The sequence below is a fragment of the Pleurodeles waltl genome, chromosome 3_2 (assembly GCF_031143425.1).
Source record: "Pleurodeles waltl isolate 20211129_DDA chromosome 3_2, aPleWal1.hap1.20221129, whole genome shotgun sequence".
NCBI classification, from domain to species: Eukaryota; Metazoa; Chordata; class Amphibia; order Caudata; family Salamandridae; genus Pleurodeles; species Pleurodeles waltl.
In genome coordinates, this window is record NC_090441.1 from 144068746 (window position 1) to 144083435 (window position 14690).

Genomic DNA, 14690 nt, shown 5'->3' on the forward strand with positions numbered 1-14690 from the left:
TGCAGCATTGCAGCTACTCAGAACCAATGCATTGCCCTAACTGTTCAACACTTCCCTGACTCTGGGCTTCACATCGCAAGCCCTGGTCAACAGGATCCTCAATGTCAATGTAACAGGACCTCGCATCGCAGCCTTGCTGCATTTTGGAATGCATAGCTTAGCTGTGCAATGCATCTTCGGCGTGTATCTACACAACGCTCCACAAAGCAGGATTGAAGCTACTCTGTTTATCAGGCCTAACTGGGTCCTTATAGCTGGCCCATGCTCCATCCCGGTCAGCCCAAACTTGTGACTTTCTCCTGGTCTGCTAGATACCTACAGTTGGCGCTTTACACAGTTAAAATTCAATTTGTCTGGTGCTACTAACTGGATTTTTGCCATTTGGAATTGTGTATTTGCTAAAAATCACTCTATTTTTCTAATATAGATGTGGTCTCTTCTTGTGGTGTGATTTCACTGTGTTACTGTTTGAAATGTTGCACAAATATTTTACACATTGCCTCTTAGTTAAGCCTGACTGCACTGTGTCAAATTACCAGGGATTTTAATACATGTTAATTTGAGGTTTGCTCATGCCTTACCCTAAAAGGGATTGTGGTTGCTGCTTGACCAGGGCTCACACCCCAGTCAAGTAGTAACCCAGTTTCTTATAGCAACTAATCACTCACTGATTAGTTGCTGATGTGAACTCTTGTTACAGCTGTAGCTAATGTGTAGGTGTAAGACTGAGGGAGGAGGGAGTCAGCTCTGAGGAATTAGTCAAAAAAACACGTCTTAAGCCTCTCGTGGAATTCAGGAAATGAGGAGGAAGCTGCCCTGATCTTCACAGGTAGGCTATGTCATGCCTTGGGTATGGTGTAAGAGAACACTGGACCTCCTGTTCTGCTACTGAGGATGCTGGGGTCTGTGCGAGCGAGAGTGAGGCTGAGCACAGGTGTCTGGTGGATTGGAAGAATTATGGCAGTTGTTCAGGTATGTTGGTCCGATGCTGTGCAGTGTCTTGGGGGAGCCAGTATAGCTCTCTGAGATGTGGTGCGATGTGGGTGCATCATGGGAGGTCAAGCATGCATCTTGCTGCTGTGTCCTGGATGATATGGAGTAGGTGGAGAGGTTGGTTGGAGATCCCAGCATTGAGTGCATTTCCATAGTCTAATCTGCTTGTAATGATGGCTCATGTGACATGCGTCTGGTGTATTGTGGTAGCCACTTGAAGATCTTGTGGAGTATGTGGAGTACATGGAAGGAGAAGGAGCTGACTGCATTGACGTGCTGTCATGTTGAGCATGTCAATTATTCTCAGGTTTCTTACTTAATTGATTGAGATGGGTTTGGGTCCAAACTCTGATGGCCACCAGGTGGAGTTCCAGGAGGAGTTCTTGCACTGAAGATCAAAACATCCGTCTTGTCTGAGTTGAGTTTCAGTCTTCTACACTGAAGTTAATTCTGGTAGTGGTGGAATTGTTTGTCAGAGATGGAATGAGTTGGAAGTTATTGGCGTTAGATATGATGCAGATGCCATGTGATCTGACAATGTTGGCGAGCAGTGCCATGTAGGTTTTGATCAGGTTTGGGCTCAGAAATGAATCCTGGGGGAACAGCGCAGCTCAGATTCTAGCGTTCAAATGTGAAGGGTGGTAGTCTGACTCACTGTGTGGAAGAAGCAAATCCAGTTGAGGGATGGTCCTTGATTGCCTTTGTCATGCAATCTTCTGATGAAGGTGTGGAGGGAGACACTATCAAAGGCAGAAGAGAGGTCTAGTAGGATGAAGGCTGTGGTTTCTGCATAGTCCATTTTTGTGAGGATGTCATCAATGACCATGATGAGTGTTGTTTTTCTGTAGCAGTTGCTTCAAAAACTTGTTTGGGTGTGGTCAAGTGGGTCATGGAGTTCAAGGTGATTGGTGAGTTGTTTGCTGATGCCCTTCTCTGTCACTTTGGATAGGAAAGGGAGCAGAAAGACCACTCAGGGCAGCTGAAGGATTTCATGAGGAGAGTGTTACCTGTAGCATGTTTCAAGTCTTCTGGGAAGGTGGCCAATTTTATGAAGATGTTGTGGTTGAGGATTGTGCTGATTGGTGGCCCACCCATGCCGTAGATGTGGTGGGCCCCTGGGTGAACTGTTTTCAATTTCAAAGAAGCTTTATTGCGGCTACAAGAGCCAAAAAAGCGCGAGCAGTAAACTGTTTTCATGATTGCTATGGTGTCTTCTTCGTGCATGTTTCCATATTGTCAGATGCTTATCTTGGTTGGTGGTGGCCAGGTTGCTGATGAGGCCTTTGGGGTCAGATGTTGTTAGAATTTGCTGGTGAGTTTTACTGTGGAAGAAGTTGGATAGCTTGTTGCAGAGTTCCTGTGATGGCTGTGTTGGTTGCTGCCTATGGTGGTTTCCCTTATATTCCATTGGTACTTTACCATTATGGTGTTAGCTCCCTCTTGTCCTCCTCCTTGGTAGGTTGCCTAATTTGAGTTAAGGGGGAATGAATCATTCTCTGAATTCTCTTGGCTATTATTGATATTAAAATCTTTCAAGAGATAAATCTGCTAATATGATGCCCATTCCATAGAGTGAATTCCCATCATTAATGCTTTTGACCTCTACTTCCTCTCTGATATTTTGTCTTGCCCCCTTTGTCGGGTTCACCTTTGAATGTAGAACAGCTGGCTATTTCCCAGTGCTGAAAAAACGTAAATTCTGCTCTAAACTATTGCCTTTATCACGGTCCAAGGAAATGGTACCTTCTACAGTACTTGTCTGGTCAAGCTGTAATCTGGAAGAATTCTCTGACAGTGAGTAATCGTTTGCACTCAGCCAATCTCTCCAATCCTCACTGTTGTCATGTCCCATCTAAAATAATTGCAACAGCACAGACTTCCCAACATAGTTCTTGAAAAACTAAAAAAATTGCAAATCCATGCAGCCCAGAACGTGCTAGTATTGAAATGATGTCACATCACAGACATACATCACATCTGCCCTATAATGAATTCACTAGATCCAACTAATAGAGCCTTCAAAACTATCTGCCTAGTACAGAGAACACTCACTGCTTGATACCTGAATATTCCCACAAAGCCCATAAAGAAAGACTGGAAGCATCTGCACATAGATGGTTCCTCACAAATCAAATAAAAGAGTTTCGGTAGTAGAACAATTCATTTTGAGTGCTACCCTATGTAAATTCCTGGAGCAAACATCTAAGACTTAAGGTTTGCTGTGTCGTTCTGAATCTGCTGATTCTTCCTTGCATTTGTATAAACCGACCAACAATTAGTCCTCAATTTACTGACTAGTCACACACCTAAAGAAATATACTTTTTGAATTCCTAGATTAAATGACTGTGTTATTTTCTTGTTTCGTCATCTGCTAGAGACTTATTCAATAGTGAGTTGCTTCCACATGCCCAAATTTTACCCGATGGATACTTTGTTCTACATGAGGTTTTAGAGCAGTATCTTGTTACTCTAGAGCAGCGTTTCCCAAACTGTGGGTCATGACCCACTAATGGGACTGTGCTGATTTTTGATGGGTCCCAAAAGTCAGAGAAATAAATAAAGATGCCTTTAAATTCTGTGCTTAACTTATCACACTAGCCAGTGATTCCAAAACAGAGGTCAAATGTCAGGCTCCTTTATAAAATGGGGATTGATGTTTACTTTTCTTTCTCTGACTGCACAGTGAGAGGAGTTTTTAAAGTGAATTATGTGCCAATGTAGGATGTTGTTGAACCGAATGCATCCAGAAGTTAGGAAAGCAAAATGAAGCACCTTTTCTGTAATTCTGAAGTGTGCTGGAAACAGAGACTGTAATAAGATCACTCTTACTTGTTGATGCACAAATGAAAAATATTAACAGAAACCCAATCTCCACACATCATTTGCAAGCTATATAGTTTTATCAGTAAAACTGTATGTCTGTGCAAATGTAGTGCCCATTTTCTATGGAAAATGTGCAGTCTGTAAATGACAATGCAATACCGCATGATGCTTTAGTTACATTCAAAGATCACCTGCCTCATGGCCCAGGTACATGGCTTGTGAAAGTTTGTTGTTCTAAATAGTGGGTCATGGTTCTAAAAAGTTTGGGAACCATCGGTCTAAAGCATTATCATGCCACGTTCACAAGTCTTTATTTGCAATTCAAACCCAAAGTGCTCTGCAGCTATCAGAGGGTGCTACATAGCGCCTTATAAAACTATCCGGTTCTGTGCCGCGGACGTAACGGTTACGTCCTGCGGCACAGTGCTTGTGTGCCCAGGAAAGAACCATTACGTCCTGGGCACAGAGCTCAGAGGGAGCGCTAGCGCTCCCTCTGTGGTCTTATAAGGCAGGGTTGGAAGGGAAAGCCCTTCCCCTTCCACCCGACCCCTTCTGACCCCCCAGTGATGTCTGATGATGTCAGCGCACATTTGCGCGCTGAACTCATCAGAGGCCACTTCCCCATTACGCTGGAAGCTCAGCTTCCAGCGCGATCGGAAGACAAATGCAAAGCATTTCTCTTCCAATCATGTGATGGGGGCCTGAGAGGCTTCAAAGGGAAGGAAAGGAATTTCCTTCCCTTTGAAGTCTCTCAGAGCATTTCAAAAGCTGGATTGTAAAGCAATCCGGCTTTTGAAATGCCCACTAAACACCAGGGATTTATTTTTGGATGAAACTGGCATGAGGGGAGCGACTCCTTGGGCAAGGGTCGCTCCCCAGGCGGGCAATATTTTTCAAGGCCTTTTCTGCCCCCCTGAGGGCAGATCGGCCTATTGTTAGGGGGCAGAATCTACTAGACGCCAGGGCTCATTTATTTTGTTTGTTTTGTTTTTAGTTGGGGAGCGACCCCTTAGGCAAGGGTCGTTCCCTATGGGGCAAATTATATTTAGGCCATTTCTGCCCGCTGTGGGGGCAGATTGGCCTATTTTTATGAGGCCAGTCTGCCCCCAAGGGGTGCAGAAACCAGTAGATACCAGGTTTTTGTTTTTTTGCGCCAAATTCACGGAAGGGGAGCGACCCCTTAGGCAAGGGTCACTTCCCGGGGCTACAAATTTATTTTAGGCTACTTCTGCCCTTAGGCACGGGTCGCCCCCTGAGGGGGTGGGAGGGGACGGGGGGGCAAATTTATTTTAGGCCATTTCTGCCCCCCCGTGGGCAGATCGGCCTATTGTTATTAGGCCGATCTGCCCCCAGGGGGGCAGAAACCTCTAGGCACCAGGGCAAATTTTTTTTTTGTGTTTTGTTTTTGTTTGTTTTTTTAGAGATGGGGAGCGACCCTTTAGGCAAGGGTCACAAATTGTAGTTAGACCATTTCTGCCCCCCTTTGGGGGCAGATCGGCCGATTTTTGATAGGTCTATCTGCCCCCAAGGGGGGCAGAAACTACTAGGCACCGGGGATCTTTTTTTTTGCCCAATGTCACGCAAGGGGAGTGACCCCTTAGGCAAGGGTCGCTCCCCGGAGGGGGGGGGGGCAGGGGGGCAAATTAATTTTAGGCCATTTCTGCCCCCCCCCGGGGGAAGATCGGCCTATTGTTATTAGGCCGAGCTGCCCCCGGGGGGGCAGAAACCTCTAGGCGCCAGGGCTATTTTTTTTTTGTTTGTTTGTTTTTTTAGAGATGGGGAGTGACCCATTAGGCAAGGGTGGCTTCCCTGGGGGGAAAATTTTATTTAGACCAGTTCTGCCTCCCTTGGGGACAGATCAGCGGATTTTAGGTCAATCTGCCCCCCAAGGGGGGCAGAAACCACTAGGCACTGGGGATCTTTTTTTTTGCGCCAATGTCACGCAAGGGGAGCGACCACTTAGGCAAGGGTCGCTCCCCAAGGGGGTGGTGGGGCAGGGGGGCAAATTTATTTTAGACCAGGCGCAGATCGGCCTATTGTTATTAGGCCGATCTGCCCCCGGGGGGGCAGAAACCTCTAGGAGCCAGGGAATTTTTTTTTTAGCTTTTTTTTGTGTTTTTGTTTTTCAGCGGTGGGGAGCGACCCCTTAGGCAAGGGTCGCTCCCCTGTGAGGCCAATTTTGTATTTAGACCATTTCTGCCCCCCTTGAGGGCAGATTGGGCGATTTTTTTTTTTAGGCCAATCTGCCCGCAAGGGGGGCAGAAACCACTTAGGCACCAGGGATTGGTGTGTGTGTATGCGTGTGTTTTCTTTAGGGGGGCGGCCCCTTGGGTAAGGGTCACTCCCCATGGGGGTACATTACTGTTGGCCATATCTGCCCCCCTTGGGGGCAGATGGGCCTATTTTTGGAAGGCCCATCTGCCCCCAAAGAGGGCAGAAAGCCCACCAGAGGCCAGGAAAGTATTTTTTTCAAAAATAAGAGGGTTGGGGGTATGGCCATACCCCCACTTCTAATAAATGGGGCCAAAGTTGTTCTGCCCACCAGTGGGCAGGTGAGGAAATTACCCCTGATCCACTAAAAAAAAAAAAATATTGGGGTGGTGGCTACCAACCAGTATGGGCCTGGTTATGCCCCCTTCCCAACTGAAGGGGTTAACAGTCTTTCAGCTCTCCCCCGCACTCTAAAACATCTTATCCCACAGCAAGCAAGAAGACGTTTGATTATTTTAGGTTTTGGTTTTACAGTTCGCCCATGAGAGCTTGGCTAACTCTCAAAATCGTCCCACTTGGAATGGTGAGGGCTGCACTTAATGGACTTTGGGACACTGCCATGTAGAAAAATCCACAAAACCTATACACATCTGAAAACTAAACATCTGGGTGATTGCAGGGTGGTGTGTTTCACATGCACCCGCACCATTTTCATACCCACAATGCCCTGCAAACCTCAAACTTGCCTGGAAATCACAAATTTTTCCCACATTGTTGTGATGGAACCTTCCGGAATCTGCAGGAATCCACAAATTTCCTACCACCCAGCATTGTCTCATCTATACCGATAAAAATGTTTTTTTGCAAACTGCCCTTTTGGACCCCCTTTGGTTCCCCCTCAATATCGACATGTTTTTGGCTCTTCCCTTTCACAAGCACTTGGCCCACCTACACAAATGAGGTATCATTTTTACCGGGAGACTGAGGGGAACGTTGAGTGGTATGAAATTTGTCCCAGTGCGGTAATCCCACACAGAAATGTTGGAAAAATTTGATTTTTTAGCTAAATTTGAGGTTTGCGGGGGATTGTGGGTAGGAAAACATTGGGGGATCCACGCAAGTCATACCTCCCTGGACTCCCTCAGGGTGTCTAGTTTTCAGAAATGTCTGGGTTTGGTAGGTTTCCCTAGATGGCTGCTGAGCCCAGGACCAAAAATGCAGGTGCCCCTTCAAAAACAGGTAGTTTTGTTTTTGATAATTTTGATGTGTCCACGTTGTGTTTTGGGGCATTTCCTTTCGCGGGCGCTAAGCCTACCAACGCAAGTGAGGTACCATTTTTATCGGGAGACTTGGGGGAACGCTGGGTGGGAGGAAATTTGTGGCTCTTCTCTGATTTCAGGGCTTTCTATCACCGAAATGAGAGGAAAAAGTGTTTTTGGGCCAAAGTTTGAGGTTTGCAAAGGATTCTGGGTAACAGAACCTGATCAGAGCCCCACAAGTCACCCCATTTTAGATTCCCTTAGATGTCTAGTTTTCAAAACTGCGCAGGTTTGCTAGGTTTCCCTAGGTGACGGCTGAGCTATAGGCCAAAATCCACAGCTAGGCACTTTGTAAGAAACAGCTCTGTTTTCTTTGTGAAAATGTGATGTGTCCACGTTGTGTTTTGGGGCATTTCCTTTCGCGGGAGCTAGGCCTACCCACACAAGTGAGGTACCATTTTTATCGGGAGACTTGGAAGAATGCTGGGTGGAAGGAAATTTCTGGCTCCTCTCAGATATCAGAACTTTCTGTCACTGAAATGAGAGGAAAAAGTGGTTTTTTAAGCCAAATTTTGAGGTTTGCAAAGGATTCTGGGTAACAGAATCTGACCAGAGCCCCACAAGTCACCCCATTTTTGATTCCCCTAGGTGTCTAGTTTTCAAAACTGTGCAGGTTTGCTAGGTTTCCCTAGGTGCCAGCTGAGCTACAGGCCAAAATCCACAGCTAGGCACTTTGTAAAAAACACCTCTTTTCTGTGGAAAAATTTGATGTGTCCACGTTGTGTTTTGGGCCATTTCCTTTTGTGGGCGCTAGGCCTACCCACACAAGTGAGGTACCATTTTTATGGGGAGATTTGGGGGAACGCTGGGTGGAAGGAAATTTGTGGGTCCTCTCAGATTCCAGAATTTTCTGTCCCCGAAATGAGAGGAAATAGTGTTTTTTTAGCCAAATTTTGAGGTTTGCAAAGTATTCTAGGTAACAGAACCTGGTCAGAGCCCCACAAGTCACCCTATCTTGGACTCCCCTAGATGTCTAGTTTTCAAAACTGCGCAGGTTTGCTAGGTTTCCCTAGGTGTCGGCTGAGCTAGATGTCAAACTCCACAGCTAGGCACTTTGTAAAAAACAGCTCTGTTTTCTTTGTGAAAATGTGATGTGTCCACGTTGTGTTTTGAGGCATTTCCTTTTGCGGGCGCTAGGCCTACCCACACAAGTGAGGTACAATTTTTATCAGGAGACTTGGAAGAACACTGGGTGGAAGGAAATTTGTGGCTCCTCTCAGATGTCAGAACTTTCTGTCACCGAACTGAGAGGAAAAAGTGTTTTTTTGGCCAAATTATGAGGTTTGCAAAGGATTCTGGGTAACAGAACCTGATCAGAGCCCCACAAGTCACCCCATTTTTGATTCCCCTAGGTGTCTAGTTTTCAAAACTGTGCAGGTTTGCTAGGTTTCCCTAGGTGCCGGCTGAGCTACAGGCCAAAATCCACAGCTAGGCACTTTGTAAAAAACACCTCTTTTCTGTGGAAAAATGTGATGTGTCCACGTTGTGTTTTGGGCCATTTCCTTTTGTGGGCGCTAGGCCTACCCACACAAGTGAGGTACCATTTTTATGGGGAGACTTGGGGGAGCGCTGGGTGGAAGGAAATTTGTGGCTCTTCTCTGATTCCAGAGCTTTCTGTCACAGAAATGAGAGGAAAAAGTGTTTTTGGGCCAAAGTTTGAGGTTTGCAAAGGATTCTGGGTAACAGAACCTGATCAGAGCCCCACAAGTCACCCCATTTTGGATTCCCCTAGATGTCTAGTTTTCAAAACTGCGCAGGTTTGCTAGGTTTCCCTAGGTGTCAGCTGAGCTAGAGGCCAAAATCCACAGCTAGGCACTTTGTAAAAAACAGCTCTGTTTTCTTTGTGAAAATGTGATGTGTCCACGTTGTGTTTTGGGGCATTTCCTTTCACGGGAGCTAGGCCTACCCACGCAAGTGAGGTACCATTTTTATGGGGAGACTTGGGGGAATGCTGGGTGGGAGGAAATTTGTGGCTCTTCTCTGATTCCAGCGCTTTCTGTCACCGAAATGAGAGGAAAAAGTGTTTTTGGGCCAAAGTTTGAGGTTTGCAAAGGATTCTGGGTAACAGAACCTGATCAGAGCCCCATAAGTCACCCCATCTTGGATTCCCCTAGGTGTCTAGTTTTCAAAACTGCGCAGGTTTGCTAGGTTTCCCTAGGTGCTGGCTGAGCTAGAGGCCAAAATCCACAGCTAGGCACTTTGTAAAAAACACCTCTGTTTTCTTTGTGAAAATGTGATGTGTCCACGTTGTGTTTTGAGGCATTTCCTTTCGCGGGCGCTAGGCCTACCCACACAAGTGAGGTACAATTTTTATCGGGAGACTTAGAAGAACGCTGGGTGGAAGGAAATTTGTGGCTCCTCTCAGATGTCAGAACTTTCTGTCACCGAAATGAGAGGAAAAAGTGTTTTTTTGGCCAACTTATGAGGTTTGCAAAGGATTCTGGGTAACAGAACCTGATCAGAGCCCCACAAGTCACCCCATCTTTGATTCCCCTAGGTGTCTAGTTTTCAAAACTACACAGGTTTTCTAGGTTTCCCTAGGTGCCGGCTGAGCTACAGGCCAAAATCCACAGCTAGGCACTTTGTAAAAAACACCTCTTTTCTGTGGAAAAATGTGATGTGTCCACGTTGTGTTTTGGGCCATTTCCTTTTGTGGGCGCTAGGCCTACCCACACAAGTGAGGTACCATTTTTATGGGGAGACTTGGGGGAGCGCTGGGTGGAAGGAAATTTGTGGCTCTTCTCTGATTCCAGAGCTTTCTGTCACAGAAATTAGAGGAAAAAGTGTTTTTGGGCCAAAGTTTGAGGTTTGCAAAGGATTCTGGGTAACAGAACCTGATCAGAGCCCCACAAGTCACCCCATTTTGGATTCCCCTAGATGTCTAGTTTTCAAAACTGCGCAGGTTTGCTAGGTTTCCCTAGGTGTCAGCTGAGCTAGAGGCCAAAATCCACAGCTAGGCACTTTGTAAAAAACAGCTCTGTTTTCTTTGTGAAAATGTGATGTGTCCACATTGTGTTTTGGGGCATTTCCTTTCACGGGAGCTAGGCCTACCCACGCAAGTGAGGTACCATTTTTATGGGGAGACTTGGGGGAACGCTGGGTGGGAGGAAATTTGTGGCTCTTCTCTGATTCCAGGGCTTTCTGTCACCGAAATGAGAGGAAAAAGTGTTTTTGGGCCAAAGTTTGAGGTTTGCAAAGGATTCTGGGTAACAGAACCTGATCAGAGCCCCACAAGTCACCCCATCTTGGATTCCCCTAGGTGTCTAGTTTTCAAAACTGCGCAGGTTTGCTAGGTTTCCCTAGGTGCTGGCTGAGCTAGAGGCCAAAATCCACAGCTAGGCACTTTGTAAAAAACACCTCTGTTTTCTTTGTGAAAATGTGATGTGTCCACGTTGTGTTTTGAGGCATTTCCTTTCGCGGGCGCTAGGCCTACCCACACAAGTGAGGTACAATTTTTATCGGGAGACTTAGAAGAACGCTGGGTGGAAGGAAATTTGTGGCTCCTCTTAGATGTCAGAACTTTCTGTCACCGAAATGAGAGGAAAAAGTGTTTTTTTTGGCCAAATTATGAGGTTTGCAAAGGATTCTGGGTAACAGAACCTGATCAGACCCCCACAAGTCACCCCATCTTTGATTCCCCTAGGTGTCTAGTTTTCAAAACTACACAGGTTTTCTAGGTTTCCCTAGGTGCCGGCTGAGCTACAGGCCAAAATCCACAGCTAGGCACTTTGTAAAAAACACCTCTTTTCTGTGGAAAAATGTGATGTGTCCACGTTGTGTTTTGGGCCATTTCCTTTTGTGGGCGCTAGGCCTACCCACACAAGTGAGGTACCATTTTTATGGGGAGACTTGGGGGAACGCTGGGTGGAAGGAAATGTGTGGCTCTTCTCTGATTCCAGAGCTTTCTGTCACCGAAATGAGAGGAAAAAGTGTTTTTGGGCCAAAGTTTGAGGTTTGCAAAGGATTCTGGGTAACAGAACCTGATCAGAGCCCCACAAGTCACCCCATTTTGGATTCCCCTAGATGTCTAGTTTTCAAAACTGCGCAGGTTGGCTAGGTTTCCCTAGGTGTCAGCTGAGCTAGAGGCCAAAATCCACAGCTAGGCACTTTGTAAAAAACAGCTCTGTTTTCTTTGTGAAAATGTAATGTGTCCACGTTGTGTTTTGGGCCATTTCCTTTTGTGGGCGCTAGGCCTACCCACACAAGTGAGGTACCATTTTTATGGGGAGACTTGGGGGAACGCTGGGTAGAAGGAAATTTGTGGGTCCTCTCAGATTCCAGAATTTTCTGTCACCGAAATGAGAGGAAATAGTGTTTTTTTAGCCAAATTGTGAGATTTGCAAAGGATTCTAGGTAACAGAACCTGGTCAGAGCCCCACAAGTCACCCCATCTTGGACTCCCCTAGGTGTCTAGTTTTCAAAACTGAGCAGGTTTGCTAGGTTTCCCTAGGTGTCGGCTGAGCTAGAGGCCAAACTCCACAGCTAGGCACTTTGTAAAAAACAGCTCTGTTTTCTTTGTGAAAATGTGATGTGTCCACGTTGTGTTTTGGGGCATTTCCTTTCGCGGGCGCTAGGCCTACCCACGCAAGTGAGGTACCATTTCTATCGGGAGACATAGGGGAACACAGAATATCAAAACAAGTGTTATTGCCCCTTGTCTTTCTCCACATTGTTTCCTTCCAAATGTAAGACAGTGTGTAAAAAAGACGTCTATTTGAGAAATGCCCTGTAATTCACATGCTAGTATGGGCACCCTGAAGTTCAGAGATGTGCAAATTACCACTGCTTCTCAACACCTTATCTTGTGGCCATTTTGGAAATACAAAGGTTTTCTTGATACCTATTTTTCACTTTTTATATTTCAGCAAATTAATTGCTGTATACCCAGTATCGAATGAAAACCCATTGCAAGGCTCTGGGTACCTGGGGTTCTTAATGAACCTATAAGCCCTATATATCACCGCAACCAGAAGAGTCCAGCAGACGTAACAGTATATTGCTTTCAGAAATCTGACATCACAGGAAAAAGTTACAGAATAAAACGTGGAGAAAAATGGCTGTTTTTTTACCTCAATTTCAATATTTTTTTATTTCAGCTGTTATTTTCTGTAGGAAACACTTGTAGGATCTACACAAATGACCCCTTGCTGAATTCAGGATTTTGTCTACTTTTCAGAAATGTTTAGATTTCTGGGATCCAGCATTGGTTTCTCACCCATTTCGGCCACAAACTGGAAGGAGGCTGAAAGCACAAAAAATAGTAAAAATGGGGTATGTCCCAGTAAAATGTCAAAATTGTATTGAAAAATTGGGTTTTCTAATTCAAGTCTGCCTGTTCCTGAAAGCTGGAAAGATGATGTTCATACCACCGTAAACCCTTTGTTGATGCCATTTTCAGGGAAAAAACCACAAGCCGCCTTCTGCAGCCCTTTTTTCCCATTTAAAAAAAAATAAAAATGTTCAGTGTATTTTGGCTAATTTCGTGGTCTCCTTGGGGGGAGCCCACAAAGTCTGGGTACCTCTAGAATCCCTAGGATGTTGGAAAAAAAGAACGCAAATTTGGCGTGGGTAGTTTATGTGATCAAAAAGTTATGAGGGCCTAAGCGCGAACTGCCCCAAATAGCCAAACAAAGGCTTGGCACAGGAGGGGAAAAGGCCTGGCAGCGAAGGGACTATACATGAAATAAAAATGAAATAACATATGTCAAGCGAGCACCAGCGCGTGTTTCTTAGAAATGCAGATGCCTTGTCCATCATAATATTTCATCTGTTGTAGTTGTGGTTAAATATGCTAATTGAAGAAACTCTCAGAAAATCAAACCCATTTATAAATAAAGTATATGCTAGTGTTTTTGTCAAATATGATAACTATTGTGACACTCATGGAGGATAAGGTATGAACTACCATAAAGTTAGTAAACCAATGGATTGCTGTGTAATCTGAAATTTCAATCAAAAAAAGTATTCTTAAACCCAAGTAGCAATGGCTAAATCATGGGAAATGTATTTAAGCAGCACCAAAGCAACATAAAGATCAAACAATAACATTCCTAATTTGTTTTAAAAATAAACAAGACTTAATTAAGAGAAATAATCAAAACTGGTATAGGAGAACCACATATATACTATTTTAATATTTTATGTCACAAAACTGCCAATACACTGCAAAGGGTTCTAGACAGCAATAGAGTTGAGGATGGTTAACCCTTATAGATTTGTGCTGATTAAGAATTTTAAATACATACTTAGAAAGGTTTGCAGAGCTCAAAATTATCTAGCTCTAATGTCCCACTACAAAACAAAAAATCTTAGTTCTTGAAATTGCATGGCTGAGCTTTATGTCCTTAACATGGGTCTTTTGTGATCAAAACGTTTTTAAGTTCCAAATCAATTTTTGAAGGTGCTGTATAGCTCATAAGTGAAGCTGGCTTATAAGGCCAGGCTACTATCAGCAGTGGGAGAAGCTCAACCATTTTCTCCATTCAGGGCTTCCAGCATTGGTCTTTGTCTGAACTGGGTGGTTGGTTTTTACTCCAAGATGTTATGTTCTGTCTTTTATATCTGTGAGGATACAGGACATTGTGAGAAATTGGGTTGTTAGTTGAGAAGGATGTGATCCCTTCTCAAGCAACAGCCATAATCCTGATTAGAGTGAATCACAAAGTCACTAAATTAACCTGTGCTTAACCCACTGGCAGCTTGGCACAAAATCAGTCAGGCTTAACATAGAGGCAATGTGTATTTATGCAGCACTTAGAAAATAATAAATTGAAAACACTACACAAGAAAAATTCTACACTAATTTAGAAAAATAGATTATTTGACCCTGGAGCAACAAAAATCCAATCCGTAGCATGCAATTTATTAAGTTTTAAAATTTAAGGTAAAAAATAGCACCTAACAATCAAAACACCAACCATGGGAATTTAGTTGTGCAAGACCAGTGTAAAGCTGAAAGTTATGACCATAAGGTATAGCCAACTGTGATGGAACGTGCTCAGATACATGAAGTGGATTGGACCTGATCTCTGCTTATTCTCGGACAGTAGACACCAACAGCACCAACACGCACCACAACAACACTAACATGCACCACAGCAACACTAACACGCACCACAACAACACCAACACACACCACAACTACAACAGCCCCCGCAACCACCTTAACTGCATACTCCTAAACACCCGCTCCGTCCACAAACACGCCATCGAGCTCTGGGACTTGATCACTCCACACTCCCCTGACATCGCTTTCCTCACGGAAACTTGGATGAACCCCTCATCAGAACCCGACATAGCCATAGCCGTCCCAGAAGGCTACAAAATCTCTTGCAGAGACCGCA